General features: G+C 44.2%; 1 long non-coding RNA gene across 1 annotated transcript; it reads left to right on the forward strand.

Moving 5' to 3' along the window:
• Window positions 1-268: 268 nt before the first annotated feature.
• On the forward strand, window positions 269-17,583 carry LOC127574333 (uncharacterized). Its single transcript, XR_007956899.1, has 3 exons — window positions 269-372; window positions 12,412-12,554; window positions 16,472-17,583. It is a non-coding gene; the product is annotated as an uncharacterized LOC127574333 (long non-coding RNA).
• The last annotated feature ends 2,903 nt before the right edge of the window (window positions 17,584-20,486 follow it).

Here is a 20,486-nt window from a genome sequence, read left to right on the forward strand (position 1 = left end):
TGAGCGAGCTGGCGGAAACGCGCCAGGATCTGTCAGAAACCCCATGAAACTGCTTCTCGAGCGTTTCTTCCACCCAGTGGCCGGGGGGAGGGGGTGGTCATTCACTGCACCAGACTCTTGCTTTGGTTATTTTGGAAAATAAAACAACTTTCCAGGGCTTGAGAAGGAACCGTGAAGGCAGGCACGTTTATCGCTTTGAGGCACTTCCCTCCCCCCCATACACACACACACGCAACAGCTGTAAAGTGACTGGATATCCGGGATGGAGCACAAATTGTGTTTATAACTACTCTACAGAACCCGACACCTGGAAACTGGAGCTGTTTGCGTCTATTAACCTCCCCTGTCTCCTTCCAGACAAGGACGGGCCTGGTATGTATGTCATCCTTAAACCTTTCAGATAGTCTTTTTCTGTGAGCTGTTAATCAGAATTGTGTAAAGGCACTGTGGCGCTAGAAGCAAGAACCCCACTTCCCCTGGATTGGAGAATGATAGGAGGTGTGGGTGAAAGTATCATACAGCACTCTCCCTTATTTCAAACACAGCACCCATTGAATTTTCTGCAGCGTTGACACATAAGATGCAAATAATTCAAAGTTTAATTTAAGGTGTACAAAATGATGAGGCATAGATCGAGTGGAAAGTCAGAGACTTTTTCCCAGGGTGTCAATGGCTAACACGTGGGGACATAATTTTAAAGTGATTGGAGGAAGGTATAAGGGGGATGTCAGGGGTAAGTTTTTTTTTACACAGAAAGTGGTGGGTCTGTGGAACACACTGCCTGCAGAGGTTGTGGGGGCAAATATATTAGGGACATTTAAGAGACTCTTAGACATGAATGACAGAGAATTGGGGGGGCGCAATGTGGGAGCGAAGGGTTAGATGGATCTTAGAGCAGGATAAAATGTCGGCACAACATTGTGGGCTGAAGGGCCTGTACGTTGCTGTAATGTTCTATGTTCTAAAGTAAACCTGACTTTTAATAATGCAGTATTTTTTGTCATATCCCTCCGAGAAGATCACACCATTTCCTGATGCAGGGTTTTGACCTGAAATGTCGACCATTCCTTCCCCCCCCCCCCCCCCCCCCCCCCGCCCACAGGTGCTGCAGGACCTGCTGAGTTCTTCCAGCAGATTGTTTGTTGACATGCCACAGACCACTTTGAAATAAAGATTTAAAAAAATCAAGGTTTTCATATCCTTGTCCACTGCCCTGAAGCACTTTACACCCAGTGATGTACTTCTGAAATATTGTCGTGTAGTGTCTGTTGTAATGTAGGAAATGCAGGAGCCTATGTGTGCACAAACAGGGAATATCCGGAAAGCTTACTGGAGTAATAATGTGTGAGTGATACATATTGGTTAGTGACTGCATAATTTGTAACCTCACGACTTTCCAAGGAAGTGATTTAGAAGTGTATACATTGTTGCAGTATAGGAGCAGATACAGTATTGTACACTGCAGCCCCCAGATACAGCAGTGTTGTAATGACCAGGTGTGGGATTTGTCTGTGCTATATATATTAGCCAGGATATGAAGAAGTGCTGCTCTTCTTTGAAATTGTCCAATGGGACCTTTAACACTTCCCTGAGAGGGCAGGCAAAGCATTGGGTCAACAACTCACCCAGAAAGTATCATCTCTGCAGCAGTATTTATTACGTTGAAAATTCCAAGAGCCATTTTGCACACAGGAAGATCCTCAGCTCAGTAGTTTATATAGCAGTGACTGAGAAAGGAATATTGATATAAACTAAACTAAAGTTGTACGACTTGACATGGCTGTGCAACTACTAGATCTGCTGCCTTATAGCACCAGAGATCTGGGTTCAGTCCTGACCTCAGGTCCTTTCTGTGTGGAGTCTGCACATTCTCCTTGTGAGTGGATGGGTTTCCTCCCCCATCCCAAAGACGTGGGCTAGTAGGTTTACTGTCCACTGTTAATTATCCCTAATGTGTAGTTGAGTGGTAGAATTTGGGAAAGTTGATGAAAATGTGAGGAAGATTTAAAACTGGAACTAATTAGTGTAAATGGGGAGTTGCTGCAGACTCAGCAGTCTATGGCGTGTGTCCCTCTGACTTTATGACTAAGACCCTTTCATACAATCTGATTAGGCAGACAGTACCACAAATTCTGTTTTATCTAAAGGCCAGTACCTTCAACAGGAAAGCAAACCCTGAGTGACACCATGCTCAGGTCCTACAATGGAACGTAGAAGCAAGATCACCTACTAAAGCAAACTAACATAGATTTAAAATTTAAACGTGAGCAAGATAAATTTTCTATTCTCTATCTATTGTTTATTAGCCATTACTTAAATTGCTTGAAGGAAAAAAGATTTAGACGTGCATAATAGAGTCTGTTGAATACTTTCTGTTTTGCCATTATTTCCATTTTTATCACATCTATGTTTATTACATCAGTAAAAAAGGAATAATTCTTTTCCGGAGTAGATTCACAAACAAAAATAAATCGTAATTATGTGTTTTTTTTTGGTGATCAAATTCAATGAAATTTTAACAGAATGAAACTGACAGAAGCTTAATCATTGTAGGTTTTAGAACAATGAGTATGAGAAGCAGAAATGATACAAATCGGACCAGCCTGAAGTAATTCATCACAGCTTCAACCTAATTTGTACGTTTCATTATGTGTCCACTTGAATGGGGGATAAAGAATGTGCAGTTACATAAACACAGGAAATGTTGGAAAAACTCAGCAGGTCAAGCATGCAAAGGGAAACAGAGTTAAAGTTTTCAGTCAGCATTTTGTAATTTTATTTTAGATGTCTATGAGCATGGTATTTTGCTTAGGCATATAAGTAATATCATTGATGCCCAATGTGCTTCAGTGCCAGTGAAACACCTTTGATACACAGCCACTGTGATGCAGGGAAAGACCAATGAGGTAAATGACAGATATCAATGTCGGTTGAGGGTTGGACAGGTCACTGGGAGAATTCCCCAGCTCTCCTTTGCACTAAGCCATGGTGTGTTTATATCCATTTTAGAAGACAGGCAGAATCTTGGTGTGTTGAGTTTGCTACTTTCCCTCAGTACTGCACTGAAGTATTGGTTTAATCATACGCTTGTGGCTTTCTGCCTCAGAAGCAAGGCACCTATCTTGGAGCAAAGGCTAAAATATATTTACCTGTTTAAAAACACAGTTAACCTGTAGAATGATAGGCACACCAGCATTTCTATTCTGAGGTTCCAGGTTCTTCTGCTGTCATTGATTCTATAATCGAAGATACTCTATATTTGAACCCAGTAGTTTAAAGTTCTTGCTTGCCTTGGTGAGGGTGTGGGAGTGAGGGGGTGGGGAGAACCATGGGAGGTTTTGCAATTTCTTATCGATTAGTGAAAAGTGATGGATATTCAAAAGGGATCAGAGTATGTATGTGGTTCTCTGAAACATTTTTATTTGGCATTTAGTAGTTTTTCCAATGCCTTGGGGATCCAACTAATTGTGCCATGGAATGGTTGTATGTAGGACATGTCTACAAGTTCTATTGGTGTAAGAAAAGCTCAGAGGAAATTTCTGATCAATGTTTTTGGCCTGAGAATGTTTTCTGTGTGTGGTGATGAGATATAGTGATATCCTCTTTAAATAAATTCCTTAAAAATAAGCACAGCTCATATAGATGGCAGTGAATTGAGGGAGTGGTTTTTCATGAAGACTATGACAGCCAAGTATCAAAAGAAAAACTATACTGGGGTAAAAAAAACAAGTGAAGTTGTCAAAATGGTGGAGAGTTTATACTCACTTTGATTTTAGTTGCCTCCACGTATATTCCTCAATGTCCAGCTAGCAGACAGTCCTGACCCTCAGTTATGCTAATTGTACCTTCCACAGGAGCAGTGGAAATTTTATGGGGTTGTCAGTTCAAATCCCTTCCCAGAGACTCCGGTACAAAAAAAGCTGAGCTCCGCTCAAGCACTGAGTGACTGCTGCTGTTTTGGAGGTGCCTGTTTTCCAGAGGAGACTTTAAATCGAAACACTCAGATGAATGCTAAACATCCAGTGAATATTCTGAAGAAGAGCAGGGGTGTTCTCGCTGTAGCCTGGCCAATATTTATCCCTGAATTAATTCATTAAAGAAACAGATTACCTGGTTATCATTACAGGGTAACTTGTGGGAATATACTGGGCTGAAATTGGCCATCCTGTTCACTGCAATGGGAACGTGGCTACAGTCCAAGAGTACTTAATTAGCTGCAAGGCATTCTGGGAACTCCAGAAGTCATGAAATATGCTATATGAATGCGCCCTCTATTTCTAATTGGTAAGGCCTCAGCAGTTTCCATTTCACTCTCCTGCTTTCAGCTTGCCCTTTAACAAGATGCAGCCTTTGAAAGTCTTAACAGCATTATTTTACTTCCTGCCAAAGACATTAAGCCAATAGTGCTTTCTGGCCTTGAACCATCCTGCCTTCTGGGTGTTCTGGCAGAAAGCAGTGTTGGGTTAAAGGGATGCCCATCCTCCCAGACAGTCTCTCTGAATGTGCATGAATTTCCTACCAGCTGCTCGTGAGAACATTGCTTTCCTAAATTCCAAGCTGTCACCGCAGAGAAACCTAGGCTCAAAGATGTCCATGCATTCCACCCCCTCCTGACCCCACCCATTGCAACTGCTGGTGAGGGAACTAATGCCACTCGGAGAGGACTTGAACCAAGGATGGCTAGACAGCCCATGGCTGGGAGTTGGGAGTTAGAGAGTTATAGTGGAGTGCTGAGGGTGGTCAAGAAATGGAAGCTTCAGAACAATGGACAGGGCAGGCACGGTAGTGTAGTGGTTAGCGTAACGGTTTTACAGCACCAGTGACCTGGGTTCAATTCCAGCCTCTGCGTGGGTTTCCTCCATGTGCTCCGGTTTCCTCCCACATTCCAAAGACGTATGGGTTAGGAAGTTGTGGGCATGCTATGTTGGCGCTGGAAGTGTGGCGACACTTGAGGGCTGCGCCCTGAACATGCTATGCAAAAGGCATTTCATTGTTTGTTTCTATGTACATGTGACTAATAAAGATATCCATCTTATCTGTATGTATGGAAAATGAGGAAGGAGGGATTGGGGAAGAGTGCTCAAGGAGAGACATAGACAACTCATATTTATACAGTTCCTCCCACAGAGTGAAATAATCCAAGAGAAATTGTGGTTGAGATTGGGAAGTAAGAGAGACTGGTAGGAAAAAAATAGTCTTTTCTTGTCCCAAATGCCTCCTGTACTGCTGCTCAAAAAAATATAGTAATCATGATAGCAATGGACCAAAAGAGGTTTAATAACTTGAACACAAAGAGTCGCTGTTTCTAGTTAGCAATAACTTTCCACTAGTAGAAATAGGTGACATATTTCAGGGGCTGACAGAAAAGTGAGGGCTATGGATGTGGACATCCCCCTTTAAGATGAGGAAGCAGGTCTCTGGAGCAGAGTGCTCAAAGAGAGAGATAGACAACTCGTATTTATATAGTCTCTCCCACAGAGTGAAATATTCCCAGGTTCTTCCCAGCTGGATTGTCAAACTTTGAGGTTGAGACTTATAATAGGATATTGGTGCAAATGACCAAAGGTTTGCACACATCTTAAAAGAAGAAATTCTAGTGAGAGAATTCCAGAAGTTAAGACCTAGGCAGCTGAAGAGCATCCATCAACTTTGGAGCAATTAAATTTGTGATGCTCAAGTGACGTGGACTGGGCACCATTGGTTTGGAGCTAAGGGGTGAGCTAAGTGCACACGGAACTTCTAGGAAGACCTGCAACTGGAGTTTGTAACTCCAGAAAATGAACAATAGTCTCTTGTTGGTGAACATTAAGATTATGCCATTGTAAACTAACCTTTGGTAGGAGAATTTGTTGTGTGAAAAAGGTTCTTTTGGGATCTTAAAGATGGAGGACTCTGGACACAGGCTTTGGATCTTAAAAATGGTTTAATTGCAAAGGCAGACACAGGAACAGAATGAATGGGAACGAATGCACACTCACACGCACACACAGGGGACCGTGAACATGAGGGGGGAATTGCAGTGAGGATGAGACACACACACACACACACACACACACACACACACACACACACACACACACACACACACACACACACACACACACAATAAACAAGGTATTGCTTATCAAGGGATAAACACTTCAATGCCTGAGCACCTTGACCTAGACAAGCATTGGCTCTAACACTCTCTGGAATCTGACTAAGACGCTCCCAAACCTCATGGTGGTGCACACTCCTATCAGTGCAGCGTTGTTTCACTATTCCTGGGGCAGTCGAAAGAGAAAGAGCCAGGAATGTGCAGCACTCTTTATAGTGTTGGAGGGCTGGGTGGAGCCAGGCCAGGTACTTTAGACAGGCCAATGGTTTGGGGGTCAAGGACAAAGGTGTTTACCAAGGCCAATGGTCAGGCAGGTCCAGGAACAAAGGTGCTCTCCAAGGCCAATCCCTATCCTTACACCTGATGGGTGGGGTGGAGCCAAACTTTGATTGACAATGGTGTCACTTCCGATCCGAGGAGCAATGCTGTCCTCCAACCAGAGGGGTCAGTGTTGTTACTGTCACGTGACAGCCATGTGCTTTCCTACTACATTCCACCCCTCAGAAGTTATACTACATGCCAATCATCGGGATAACTAACTAAGCAAAGAAATATGCGTCAATATGTGGTACTAATGGAAGGCAAAAGTGGTTCTAATAACTTTCAAGGATAGCACAAAATACAAAAAAACTATAACAACTAAAACGAGGGCAGTGGCCCAGTGGGTGACTGTCGCCCAACATCCCCCTAGTGACCCAAACAGCCACCTGTTTCCCCATAAGGAGTCACGCTGGAGGAGCTGGTCCCTTGGTTTTGAATTTTGGCCACCGAGTCCCTAAAGTGAGCAGCCAGATTGGTGGGGTTGCTGGATTTATTAGAGATAAAAGTGGAGTACTCCTTACTAATCACTGCACACATACCAACATCCGCAGCGAGTAGGTCATCCAGGGCCATCCGATTCTACAGGGCTACTAGCCTGACCGCAGCCAGCTCTGCTGCCGTCCTTGTTGCGTCAGCCAACGTCTGGAACACGCAGGTCATTTGTACGATCTCATGGGACAGTCTGACCGTGCAATACAGGGGGCAGGCTATCATCCAGAACCTCTCCGCCTCCATGATGGCCCTGCTGTCCCTGTAGCCGCTGTATGCTGGGTGCTCCCCCAGTTCATTGAGCGTGGATTCAGGGCACCACAAACACTAGAAAGCAGCAACCATACCAGCTCATGGGGAGCCACGAGTAGGTACTGTAGCCGCAGATCCAGTGGGTCCCATTCAAAGTTCAGGGAGCCCCCAGCTTAACAGCACCATCAGCAGTGGTCACCGAGGCACCTGGATACCAGTCTTGCTCACACTCACAATGGCCAACTGAAAGGGTGGAACTGTGTTCATACTGGAGTCTACACCAGCATTCCCTTGGCGTACTCAGCGGCTGTGGAATGCTCTGAGGGTCGGGACTCGTGTGGAGGTCAAATTGTAGGAAGGGAAATACCAGCTCCTGAAACACCCACCCCATTTGGAATCTTTGGAAGGAATGTGCTGCAGTGGTGGGGAACTGCCGTCCGCGACCCCCCCCCAAAAACCGATATACCGAACCCGACAGGCTCAACAGGAAAAAAAGTCCATGTAAACAGTCCATTTCGAAAAGTATCCAAGGGAATCGTTGTCAATGGCAGAGCTTCACCGGCGTGTGCTGGGGTTTGGAGGTAGATCCAACAGTTCGATTTTTAAAAAATTTTTATTTACAGCGTGGTAACAGTCCCTTCCGGCCCAACGAGTCCATGCCACCCATTTTAAACCCAAAGTAACCTACCCGTACGTCTTTTTGCAATGTGGGAGGAAACCGGAGCACCAGGAGGAGACCCACGCAGACACGGGGAGAACGTACAAACTCCTTACAGACAGCGACGGGAATCGAACCCCAATCGCTGGCGCTGTAATAACGTCGCGCTAACCGCTACGCTACCGTGCCGATATATTCAACAGTCCGATATATTAGAGATGCTGGCGAATTCGTAGGCAACTTCAAGGAAGGTGTTAGCAGACGTCTTGATGCCAATCGTGGCAGTAAACAGGAGAAGGGAGTGGAGCTGTGTCATCATCCTGTGGGGAGACAAACTCACTCCCGGTGGGTCAGGTGTTGGGTATGGAGACAGGATAGGTTAGTTTGACCCGAAATCATGACCCAGTGGGTGTCCCTGGGACCACATGCAACGACTTCTCCCTTGTAAGGGGGTCCAATGTAATGGGTGGCTGCCACTCCTAGGGGGAGTTGAAGTGAGGGGGGGGGGGCAGCCTTGTTCAAGTGTCGGTAGTCCACCATCATGCGCCACATCCCGTTCTTTTTGCGGATGGGCCTGATGGGGCTATTAAAAGGGGAGGCTGCAGGCCTAATGACTCCTTCAGCAAGGCTTGAACTGCCTCTGTGATATCTTGATGTCCCCTGGGCACCCCATACTGCCGACTGCAGATGACCTTGGGGGGGAGGGGGGACAACAACCGGTTCCCATTTGGCCGCCCCGACCACCACCGTAGCACGGGTGACTCCAAAAGTGAACTTGCCTCGGTTGGTGTGTAGGGACTGTCCCTTTAAGACATTCATCCCCAGTATGCATTCACGCAAGTTTGCAATTAAAACAGCTACAGTTCGAGGAGGTTGGTTCCCGATGACCATGAGGACCTTGACTTCCCTCGCGGGCAAAAGGGAACCCCCCAACCCTTCTATCTGCATCTGTGGCCCCTTCCACGCAGCAGGGTTACCCAGGATGATGGTGTATTGGGCCCCTGTGTCGGTGAGTGCCATCCACCTCTGCACATTCCCTCTTCCCCAGTGTATCGCTACAGGTATATGTAGCCTCAGGTCTCCCAGGCAGGAGAGGGCGGTGGAACAAATGTGGTGGGACCCTGGCCTACATCCTGTGGGACAGGGGTGGGGGTCTGCCACCCGTGGGTGAAGGTTCCTGCTGACGGAGGTGGGCTATTTCCTGACTCAGCAGGTCCCGGAGCTCAGCCAGGAGGACAGGGGAGACTGTTTCAGGTGCCTGAATCAGCCAGCAGGCGACCTCGGTACCCCGGACCTCGAGGTCATTGGTCCGGGTCTGGGCAGTTTGAACTGCCTCCTGCAGTGTGCAACATTGTTGCTGGAGGGTCTCTATCTCCTTTTCCCTCTGTAGGCAGGTATCCTGCAACTGGCCGGTAATCTCAACCTGGCACCTCAGGAGGGATGCCAGGAGCCAGAGAGCACCCCTCGGACTCCCTTTGGCACTGGGGAACCCTGACTGCTGGAGGAGGGCCACCACGTTGTGTCCCAGTTTCTCACCACATGGATCTAACTGCTCAGCCCAGTACACTGGTTTACCATGGTTTGCCAGCATACTAGCCAAGCTCCCAAATCCCTCACTCTTGTCTGTCCACCCGGGAATTCTTTGCGTCTGCACTAGCCCCGTACCCCCAGTTCCAGAACATTCTCTCTGCATCTGTGTCCAGCCAAGATCTTCAAGACCCTGCTCGCAGTGCCAAATGTTGTGTGAGAAAGGTTCTTTTGGGATCTTAAAGATGAAGGACTCTGGACACAGGCTCTGGATCTTAAAAATAGTTTAATCGCAGAGGCAGATGCAGGAACAGAATGAATGGGAACGAATGCACACTCACACATGCACACACAGGGGACCGCGAACGTGAGGGGGGAATTGCAATGAGGATGAGATATATACACACACACACACACACACACACACACACACACACACACACACACACACACACACACACACACACACACACACACACACAAAATAAACAAGGTATTGCTTATCAAGGGATAAACACTTCAATGCCTGAACACCTTGACCTAGACAAGCATTGGCTCTAACACTCCCTGGAATCTGACTAAGACGCTCCCAAACCTCATGGTGGTGCACACTCCTACCGGTGGTCTCTGCAGCATTGTTTCACTATTCCTGGGGCGGTCAAAAGAGAAAGAGCCAGGAATGTGCAGCACTCTTTATAGTGCTGGAGGGCTGGGTGGAGCCAGGCCAGGTACTTTAGACAGGCCAGTGGTTTGGGGGTCAAGGACAAAGGTGTTTACCAAGGCCAATGGTCAGGCAGGTCCAGGAACAAAGGTGCTCTCCAAGGCCAATCCCTATGCTTACACCTGATGGGTAGGGTGGAGCCAAACTTTGATTGACAATGGTGTCACTTCCGATCCAAGGAGCAACACTGTCCTCCGATCAGAGGGGTCAGTGTTGTTACTGTCACATGACAGCCATGTGCTCTCATACTACAGAATCCAAGCTTAGATTTCATAAGATGAGTGAAAAGAAGATTCACAATTTCTTAGTGGGATTAACAGAGCTGATCAAGACAAATTATTTAAAATGAGGGAGTAAATGAAAAGGAGGGAGAAAGACAGAGATATGGAGAATAAAGAAGATATATACATCAACTTACATCAAAACAGAAGGATGCCATTCAGCCGATTGTATTCATGATGGATCGCAGGGGAGCAATCTCATCATTCCTATTCTCCCTTTCCACCTTTGTTTATTTCCCTACATCTCTTTCACACATGTCCGTCAACTTCCCTTTGATTCTTTTTGCCATTAACCTTCACAAAGCGGTAATTTACAGCAGCCATTTAATCTACCAATACGTCTTTGGGATGTGGGAAGGAACCAAAGCAACCAGAGAAAACTCGCATGTTAATGGAGAAAACGTGCAGACTCCAAATAGACAGTACCGGAGGTCAGGATCAAACCCTGGAGCAGGAACTGCTGAACCACAGTGCTGCCCATAACAGACTTAACAGGTTCTCAACAGACCCAATTCTACTTCTAAACCAGAGAGATTTTTGAAAGGTACGTGGGAAATTGAAGTTGTGATGGGGAAGCAAGAGAGGCTGGTAGGAAAAAGTAGTCTGTTCCTGTCCCAAGCACCTCCTGTATTGCTGCTCAAAAAAATATATAGTAATCGTGATAGCAATGGACCGAAAGAGGTTAATAACTTGAACACAAAGTGAGTTGCTGTTTCTAGCTTGCAATAACTTTCCACCTGAAGAACTAAGTGACTTATATTTCAGGGGGCAGGAGGCGAACAGAAAAGTGAGGATGTCCCCCCTTTAAATTGGTTAATGGTTGAATTATGATTCACATCTCTTTTCGTATCTGAGCATTTTTGTTTAAACAATGTTAGTGACATTATAAAGTGAAACTTGCTTGCAGGAGTTTCTCAGGCAGTAAGTGGGAAAACATTCTATTACCATCCCCAGATGCGGTTGTTAATTAACCCAGAGTGCTTCTGTAATCATTCAATTTGAACTGTAGTTTCTTTATTCCCTGTGGTAAAATGCCCAGGTCCTGCTCAACTCCTAGTCATAGCATCTCCTCTGAGCTTTTGTTTTACAATGTCATCAACAATCCAACCACATTAAAACCAGAAATATTGAGCAACAGCCAAAGAGCTTCATTTGCAGAATATTAAACATTCTCAGATTTTCTCTCAGTGATGCACTTATTTTCCATGTTATGATTTCTTCATCACCTGATCTATCATGCTATTTTATTGAGCCTGACTCTGAGCGTGGAGCTTATAATCCTAAAAAAATTCTAGGTGGCATATAATGTGTGGAGCACCCTCTCTTCACCATTCCCGATAACAGCCTGTACTATTGCTTACCTGCTCAGCGTGTTTTTGATACCAGCTCTTACCTTTCTGCTTGGGTCCAGTTGACACCTCTAACCTGCTTTCTTGTGTCTTGGATCTTTTACTGCCACCCACATCATCTGATAAGGCAGAAGAAATCTTGATTTAGCATCTTACACGTCTGGTAACACAGCATTCTCTCATCACTGAACAGCTGTATCATCCCAGATTTTATGCAGTGGGTCTGAGTCAAGCTGAGATGTAACATCACATAAAAACAAACCTGCTTTCAAACTCTGTGCAGGGTGTCAAACGTGTCTGGAGTGAAGGTGTTGTAGAATTGTATGGTAGGACAGGAAGTCAGCAAAGTGGAAAAGGGATGGGGGCTGGAGGGAGGGAGGCCAATCAAGGGAAATAGAAAAAAGGAGGTTGGGGAGAGCAGAAAGGAAATGGGAAGCACATTGATGGAGGACGTGGGTGTGTATGATAAGGGGTATGACTCACAGGGGAAGGGAAAGCTTAAAGCCAGGGAGGAATGCAGAAGCAACAATGAGGTGATACAGTGGAATGTGATGAGGCTGAAGGTGAGGGATTAGTTGTTTGAGCTGTCAAGGATTTAGGAATGATGTACAGAATGTGCAGCGATAAATTTGTGCTCATGGTCTGGAGCAGTAGAGGACTTGGACAAGCATTAACCAAGTGCATTTACATTATATACAATCCACCCATCTCCTCAGATGACCCTTTTGCAATCCTCCTGAAGTGATTGAAGGAACAGCAGGAACAGAAGGTGGCACAGACAAAGACAGGAAAGGAAAGTGAAGAGAAAAACAACAGCATAAAAATGACATAGATGAATACGCAAAATATTTCTCTTCTGGTAATGTATATATCCGTAAAAATTGCTTGGTGCTGAAAGCCTCCTAGCTATGCCATAAAATAATATTATGAGCCAACTATGAAATATGATTCATATTTCATTCATGAAACTGCATAACTCATTCACAGCCCGGACAGTTTTTATCAAGTCTGCCCAGTTGTGCTTTAACATCCATGTTTCTTGGCTTGGATGCATTCTCTTAGTACAGTCCCACTTATCAGTATAAGTATATGGTTAAGTATAGTATAATATTCTATTGACAACCCAGCAACCATTTATTCCCAATAAAGATAATTTGTATCCAAGAGCAAATTCAGACTCTTGGTCCTGATGATGGCAGTGGATAAAGGTTCCCTATTTCCTGTTTGAATATTAACCCCCTTTTTCCTGCCATACTGAGGGTGGGTTAAGTCTGTTGTTTATTTTCCATGGTGGTCAACCCAGAGGCACGGTGGACTATCCAACCATGTTAGGTGCACAGGTCAGGGTGACAGTGACCCATGAATCCAAGACCATTGTGTGGCACCAAACTTCTGTGTGCAACCAATTGACAACATTGTCTCAGCCATGAATGATAGAAAAATAGGGGGCTATGTGGGAGAGAAAGGTTAGATAGATCTTAGAGCAGAATAAAATGTTGGCACAACATTGTGGGCTGAAGGGCCTGTACTGTGCTGTAATGTTCTATGTTCTATGTTCTCTAAATGCCCAGAAGGGAACCAATAACATTTACCCAGGTTAATAATGTGAGAAAGAGGAAACAAGTCCATCAAAGTCAATGCCCAGAATCCTGATGCAGTCATGAACTGTTCACCATAGGATGGTCCACCATGCTACAACAGCAAGCCAAAGGGTGCCCTCGGGGGAGGAAGGCTATCCCTTGTCATGGCTGATGACTTTGGTCCCAAACCCATGCACACAAAGGCGGCCTGCAGTCAACTAAAGCCGCACTGCCAAATGTAATGCAGCAGAGCAGACCATGGGCATGCTGAAGTTATGACCCCACTACCTAGACAGCTCTGGACAAGCCCTGCCATACTCTGGAAATGGTGTCAAGTCTCGTGATGTTTTCCTGCCTGCGGCATCACCCTGCCATCTTCGGGTTACAGTCCTGGGTGCTGACCATACGGAGAGCAGTTGAGGAAGAGGAGTGGGAAGATAAGAAGGAAGAGGAGGAGGAAGAGGCATAAGTGGAAAGAAGAGGCCACCCAGGTAGCCCCTTACTGGCCGAGCTGTTTGCAACCAACCCGTCTAACAGTGATTCCAGTGAAGACAACCTGAAGCCCCCATTCAGCAACAGTTCTACATCTTACCTTCCTCTGTCACTAACCATCACAGCCATAAACTACTTAGCTACAACACAAAAATAAAGCCCTGAAGTAAATATACTAAACCTAATTTATGTCACTGCATCTATATTGTATACAAGCATCAACTAAGCACATTTTGCATTCTTTTTCTGCATATTCTCACACAACCACAACACAATAAAGAGGAACAGGAGTAGGCCATCGGGCCCTCCAAGCCTGTCCCACCATTTAATATGATCATGGCTAATTTATGCTGGCCTCAATTCCTCTCCTGCGTCATTTCTTCACATCCATCTATTCCTTGATCTATCAAATATTTAACCACCCCCGTTTTAAGTACTTCTACTGATCCACCACCTGCTAGGGCAGAGAATTCCAGAGATTCACCACCCTCTGAGAGAAGAAATTTCGATGCACCTCTGTTTTAAATGACTGGCCCCTTGTAGTTATGTTCCCTTGTTCAAGACTCTCCCACTAGAGAAAATATCCCTACATCTACCCTTAGGATCTTATATGTTTGAATAAGGTCACCCCTCATTCTTCTAAGCTCCAATGAATTCAGTGCCAATCTATTTAGTCTTTCTTGGTAGGACAACCCTCTCATTCCAGGAAGTACCCTGCTGAATCTCCTTTGTACTGCCTCCAATGTTACTGTTTTTTTAAGGTAAGGGGACAAAAACTGTATGCAGCATTCCAGGTATGGCCTCACTAACACACTGTACCATTGCAACAAAACCTCTGTTTTAAAACTCCAACCCCTTTGAAATAAAGGCCAAAATGTTGCTTCTTAACTATTTGTTGGGCCTACTCGCTAGCTTTTTGTGATTCATGCACAAGAACACCTAGATCCATCTGTTCTTCATTCCTTCAGTCTCTCTCCATTTAGATAATAATGTCTTTTGATTTTTCTTACTGAAGTGCATGACCTTGCACTTACCCATATTAAACTCCATTTGCCATTCTTTTGCCCACTCAATCTATTTATATCCCATTGCAGAATCATAGCATCCTTATCACAACATGCCCTTCCACCTCTTTTCATATCATCAGCAAATTTGGAAACTTTACATACTGTTCTTTCCTTCAGATCATTAATGTAAATAGTGAACAACTGCGGTCCAAGAACTGATCCCTGTGGTACTCCACTTGTTACCTCTTTCTAGTGTGAAAAGGACCCATTTATTCCAACTTTATGATAGCACTTCCTCCAATACCATGGGCTCTTAATTTATACATCAGGCTCCTATGTGACACTTGTCAGATGCCTTTTGGAAATCTAAATGCTCTGCATCAGCAGGTTCCTTTCTATCAACTGTTCCTGTTACATCCTCAAATAATTCAAGCAAATTTGTTAAATGTGATCTACCTTTCATAAAACCATGTTAACCAGACTTAATTATATTCAGCTTTCCTAAATGATTAGCTATTTCCTCTTTGATTATTGACTCTAGCATCTTGCCAATAATAGCTGTTAAACTGCATCAATGCGTTGGACCCTAGATAGTTCATCTGAGATGTTGATGCCCAGGAACTTAAAGCTGCTCACCCTTTCCACCGCTGACCCCTCAATGAAGATGAGTGTGTGTTCTCCTGACTTCCTCTTCCTGAAGTCCGCAATCAATCCCTTGATCTCGCTGACATTGAGCACGAGGTTGTTGTTGTGACACCACTCAACCAGCCGATCTATCTCACTCCTGTATGCCTCCTCATCACTGTCTGAGATTCTGCCAACAACAGTGGTGTCATCAGCAAATTTATAGATGGCATTTGAGCTGTGCCAAGCCACACAGTAATGAATGCAGAGAGAGTAGAGCAGTGGGCTAAGCATGCATCCTTGAGGTGTGTCTGAGTTGATTGTCAGCGAGGAAGAGATGTTATTACTGATCCGCACTAACAGTGGTCTCCCGATAAGGAAGCCAAGGATCCATTTTCAGAGGGAGATACAGAGGCTCAGGTCTTGAAGTTTGTTGATTAGTATTGAGGGGATGATGGTGTTGAGCGCTGAGCTGTAATCGATAAGCAGCAGCCTGACGTATGTATTGCTGTTGTCTCGGTGCTCCAAAGCTGAGTAGAGACCCAATGAGATTCCGTCCACTGTAGACCTGTTGTGGTAGTAGGCAAATAGCAGTGGGTCCAGGTTCTTGCTCAGGCAGGAGTTAATCTTAGCCATGGCCAACTTCTCAAAGCACTTCATCACCGTAGATGTGAGTGCTACCAGGCGATAGTCATTGAGACAGCTCACCCTGCTCTTCTTGGGCACTGGTATGATTGATGCCCTTTTGAAGCAGGTGGGAACCTTTGACTGCAGCATGGAAACAAGCACCTTGGCCTATTGCTTCCAGGACAATCACCAAGCACCCATCTACTCTGATCTCATTTCTTCTTCCATCTGCATCCCCAAGACCACCAACTCCCACTCCCCACCCGCCCCTGCCCCCTGCCATGTTCCAGTCATCCACCATTATTTGGGGGGAATTTACAGCACCAATTGACCTATCAACCCACCCGCTTTTGGCATGTTAGAGGAAGCAGAAGCATCTGAGGAAACACATGGTTATTATATTGCAGTAATCATTTTATGATCATTGTGTGTCTCTCTCTTTTAAGAATACAGTGCATAGCTGCAAGGATGTGTGGTGGATCACAAGGGATTGAAGAGGCAGGATAATGAAGTCCATTTGAGGAGCAACATTGTGCATGTTTAATCAATAATACACGGACTAAACCTTTGGAGTCTGTGCGTCACAAAGCCAGTGATACTGGATAGAGTCTCAATAATCCCTGAGAGAGCTCTGCACTCAGTAACGTGTTGTGATCCTGATTTACTGAACCCTTCAGTCCCTTTGCATATTGAAATTTGGAGCTACAATAACAATAGTCTGAACTTGTAAATGAGCAGTCCGAGCCTCCTCTGCAGTGCCCAGAAAATGGGTGTCTTTTATTTGATCTTCAGTGCAAGTGTGACATCAGCCATCAGTGACTGCCTCACAGTTGGATTCACAAATATGCGAACAGAGTTGGCCACCACTTCCATGGTGGAAGGAATGAGCTGTAGGCTCCTCATGAAGCCCAATGCCAAGTCCCTGCTGCTTTCATCCATGTTTTTTGACAATGCATTAAGATTGTCTGACAGGCCTGCCGATCTGTCATTATGCATGCTACCATCAAACTTCTCAGCTGAACCCTCCGCCGTGAAAATCAAGTGAAACCTCACCCTCCAACGAGCTGACACCCATTCCCTCTACTCTGACTACAGACCACTTGCTGTCAGTGAGTCACCACATGCAGAACTCACCTCCATGTTATCCTTTAAGTTATGCACAGCATCAGTGTCTGAACTAATTGTTGCAACTGTGAAGTGGATGACTATGTGTCCTTATCTTCACCCTCTTTTTGCCCTTCCACCATTGTCTGGCTCGGTTGTTCTTGGCTGAAAAAGGAAAGACACTCATGTGAGACTGTGGCAAGTGAAAGGCAGACATAAGTTATCCAAGTTTACATATCTTCAGCAATGGACCACTACGGACCACCCTTTGCACTACCGTGGACTTGTTTCTGATTGTGTTTTTGCACTGATGTCTTGTTTTGCCCAATCTTTTTCTTCACTGCCTTGTATAATTTGTGTACAATTTATGTATAATTTATTTTGTGTGTTGTCTGCATCTAAGTCCCTGTGATGCTGCTGTAAGCAAGTTTTTCATTGTACCTGCACCTTACTGTACTTGTGCACGTGACAATAAACTCGACTTAACTTAAGAGAGTGTTTGGGATGTGAGGAACTGGGATCTGAGAAGCAGGAATATCTATGATCATGTTTGTTCTATGTTTTATGTTCTATCTTCTTCAGTCATAATGGTTGCTCCTAAAGCGGAAGCAATGGGGTAAGAACATACTGTACAATATTTGTTCCCCACTGGTTAACAGCTGCCACCTCCTGTTATGGCCCAGATTGTCCCGTGGAGATAGGGAAGTGTGTCAGTGAGTGTCATGCAGTGTGTTCAGATGATGTGGCTATAATGACTCAATAGATAGGATTGTGTGCAAGCTGTGAGATGTGGGTACAAGAGTTGAGTTGTAAGGACTGTGTGAGATGAAGCAAATCTATGAATGCTGCATATGAGTCCCAGATGATTCATGCTAGAGGAGTAATGAGGGCTACCCTTGTAGTGCACTGGTACCATATAACATTTAATGATGCTCTCAATTACCTTGACCACTCATGTGAAGACAATACCCTTTTCTTGGCAGTTCATGAGTCCTTTGGGGCAGCATCCTGACATTGACCTATGCAGTTATTTGTCCCTATTGCATTTCCACTGCTTGTCCATTGATTTCCCAGTCTCTCCATCTTTTCCTTTTCCAGGGCAGTCTTAAGAACATTGGACACTGCTCTCTTCCTTGCTGAAGCATTCTTAACAAACCTGTAGGATCAGAATAATTTTCAGAACTATTCCCGGTTGTACCTCCCACCATAAGGAGCACAGGACTGTTTAGGTGATGAACCTACTTGGTCTACTGGTGAGGCATGCAACCAAACAACAGTGTGGACTGGGCTAGCTGGACGGTGCAATCACTCAAAAGAACACGTCTTTTGCAAGCTGTCTGCATCAGCTTCAGCAGGCCTGGGTTAATCAAGCATTGACCTGAAAAGTTAACTCTCTTTCACTCTCCATTGATTCTGTCGTATCTGCTGAGTATTTCTAGCATTGTTGGTTTTTATTTCATTTTTCCAACATCAACAGCATTTTTCAATTCAGGCACCCATTTTCACCAGCTGTCCAATTTAGCACTTGTTTATCTCAAAGATTGTGGACATTAATTTAGAGACTTCCTTTATCAAGCTTGCATATGATGGAAGAGGAACATATAAAAATAAATACATTCTTCCTCCCTTCTCATCCCCGTCTTTTACACTTCCAACCAGCCATTTGATAGGTGGTGTTCCCCCATTTATCTCTACCATTTTAAAGTGCTGTAAGGTATTTATTAAGTGATTTTGTGCCGGCATGTGGTTTTCTGTCTTTTTCTTTAATATCTGCAGTTGAATCATAGGGTATTCAAAGATTAAACCCAATTAAACTTAATATTCTTAGCATTGAATTGCTAAAGCTATTTTAAGTAGGATTCGCAATGCAACAAGGGATCCCCCTGCTTCTGTAGCCTTTTCAATTTTTTTCTCTTCTGTTACTGAATTTCCCTCCCTTGCCAGGCTCATCTTTGTAGCCTCCAATATTCTTCTCTGCGGCCTGATTTGCATTCTCCTCACTGCATACTTTAGCACTATCATCCATTTCAGTAACTTGATTCCTTTTTGATTTATTTGCAGTTCTGCTACTAGCATGCCCTTTCTCTTTGAGTTACACCACAAAAACAAAAGGATTTTTATTAAAATGGAATATCCTGTGACTCAATTTAACTACTTATGTTCTGAAAGTCAGGATTATCATTATCTGGCTTGTCTTACAATTTTTGTCTGTGAAATACATTCCAGATAATAAACTATCCACTTAATTTCAGTATCTGGACTCAATATCAAGTGCGACAATAAAAAGGTTCAGCACATCTATGTTTTAAGTGCTGTTTGAATAGAAATCTAAAACCTTTACACTATTTCTGAGCATAATGTAAAAATTCTGCTGTGGACAGGATTCTATTAAAGGATGATGATAAAAAGTGACAGCTCAGTTTGCTTATTTCACCCCGAGAATTTGCAAATCATAAGAAACCTCATATTCTGCACTTCATTATTCCTTCACACAAGCGAATGGTTACACCCCACCAGCTTTTAATGCAAAACTAATCAGTCCTGCCCTGGACCTTCTTAACCATTCAAAATGTCCTTCTAAGGAGCATTTTAATTAAAAAACACAGTTGTGCAGCATAGGAAATCATTTTAGCAAATTGTTAGGACATGTATATTTCAGTTCTAACTGACAAGAAACGAAATAAAACGAATGCAAAGACCAGTCTTGGAAAGTGTTTATTTTCACTGATAAAATTCTGTGCCAGCAATCAGTGCCAATCATGCAGAATTTACATTTTAATTTATTTTGTATTGAACACTGTACATTTCGAAATTCTCAGACAGAGAAATGACCAGTCCCATTTTTCTGTGGGATGTACTGGACAATGGCTTGATAAAAACTGGAGAAGTAGAAGCATGAGTGGCAACAGAATGCTAAACATGGCATTTAAGAAAATCATGATTTTGCCACAGAGATAACTATGGTGAAGCCTGTAATTGTTACTATTACTGATTCCAATGAATTGCAATTTATAGAGTCTGAAAACTGCTTCATCTCTTGAAATATGTTTTACTGAAACTGCATGATTTTACGGAATACTAAAAGCAAAACTGAATAAGCTTTTCTAAAAAACCAGCTTATTTCTTCCTTGGTTATAGACTTCAACATTTTCTCAGCAACAGATGTTAAGCTAACAGCTGATAGGTTCTTGCTTTTTGTCTTCCTTCTTGAACAAGGGTGCCACATTTGCAATTTTCTGCAAATATGCTGGTATTTTCCTGGAACTCAGTAAGTTTTGAAAACCTCAACCAATGGGTCTACCATCTCTGCAGCCACTGCCTTTAAATCCTGTGGGTTCGGGCCATCAGATCCTGGTG

Source organism: Pristis pectinata, chromosome 9 (assembly GCF_009764475.1).
Source record: "Pristis pectinata isolate sPriPec2 chromosome 9, sPriPec2.1.pri, whole genome shotgun sequence".
NCBI lineage: Eukaryota > Metazoa > Chordata > Chondrichthyes > Rhinopristiformes > Pristidae > Pristis > Pristis pectinata.